This window comes from Crocuta crocuta, unplaced genomic scaffold, assembly GCF_008692635.1.
Source record: "Crocuta crocuta isolate KB4526 unplaced genomic scaffold, BGI_CrCroc_1.0 scaffold1015, whole genome shotgun sequence".
NCBI lineage: Eukaryota > Metazoa > Chordata > Mammalia > Carnivora > Hyaenidae > Crocuta > Crocuta crocuta.
The window spans coordinates 149,985-150,202 of NW_027532631.1; the positions used below are offsets into that span (position 1 = coordinate 149,985).

Genomic DNA, 218 nt, shown 5'->3' on the forward strand with positions numbered 1-218 from the left:
TATATATTTTTCTTTGTTATCTTATTATCTGGCTTTTCTGATGAGAATGTCAGCTCTCTGAGGGCAGGGATTTTTGTCTGTTTCGTTCACTGTGAACAGGGATCGTGCAGCACGGAGGGTGTTCAGGGGCTCAATCCTTTTTTGGATGAGTGAACAGACAGTGAATGTGGTTTGCTGCCTGAGCCAGCAGTGCCACCGCCCTAGTCACATCGCACGGA

At 47.2% G+C, this 218-nt stretch overlaps 1 protein-coding gene across 1 annotated transcript in view; it reads right to left on the bottom strand.

Annotated features, from left to right (window-relative positions):
- Positions 1-218, bottom strand: part of SMIM9 (small integral membrane protein 9) — a 4,872-nt gene that overhangs the window by 3,528 nt on the left and 1,126 nt on the right. The window lies entirely within an intron of this gene.